The sequence below is a fragment of the Buceros rhinoceros genome, unplaced genomic scaffold (assembly GCF_000710305.1).
Source record: "Buceros rhinoceros silvestris isolate BGI_N320 unplaced genomic scaffold, ASM71030v1 scaffold21709, whole genome shotgun sequence".
Classification (NCBI taxonomy): Eukaryota; Metazoa; Chordata; class Aves; order Bucerotiformes; family Bucerotidae; genus Buceros; species Buceros rhinoceros.
This window is the reverse complement of record NW_010431205.1, coordinates 4,481-4,846: the sequence shown is the minus strand read 5'-3', so window position 1 is coordinate 4,846 and position 366 is coordinate 4,481. Positions and strand designations below refer to the sequence as shown.

Sequence of the window (366 nt, the reverse complement as noted above, 5' to 3'; positions counted from 1 at the left end):
CAGGTGGGCTTTTGAGGTGAGGAAGCAGCAGCCTGGGGCATTGAGGTGCCCCGACCGGGGACTGCAGTGTACTGTGAGCGGTGCTGGGGCTGGCTGTGCTGCAGCAGAGTTTGGGCGAGCGTAGTCCCCAAACCCACCACGCTGGCTTTTCCCCCTGCACCTACAACCTCACTGAGCCGGTCATGATGCGCGTCGGAGGTTTGCTGGCGATTTGGCAACTGGAACAGGTGACTCTCGGGGGCCAGGTCAGCCCCTCGAGTGAATGCCTGCTGCTTTCTGCCAGAAAACACCCCTTTCTCCAGCCCTCGGGGTCAGCGCTGCCCCGCCTCAAGCCTCCTGTGCCCCAAAAGCTGCTTGTGTTCCGGG

General features: G+C 62.8%; 1 protein-coding gene across 1 annotated transcript in view; it reads left to right on the top strand.

The window, feature by feature from the left end:
• Positions 1–366, top strand: part of LOC104499801 (2-oxoglutarate dehydrogenase, mitochondrial-like) — a gene marked incomplete at both ends in the record, with an annotated part of 11,572 nt that overhangs the window by 6,734 nt on the left and 4,472 nt on the right. The window lies entirely within an intron of this gene.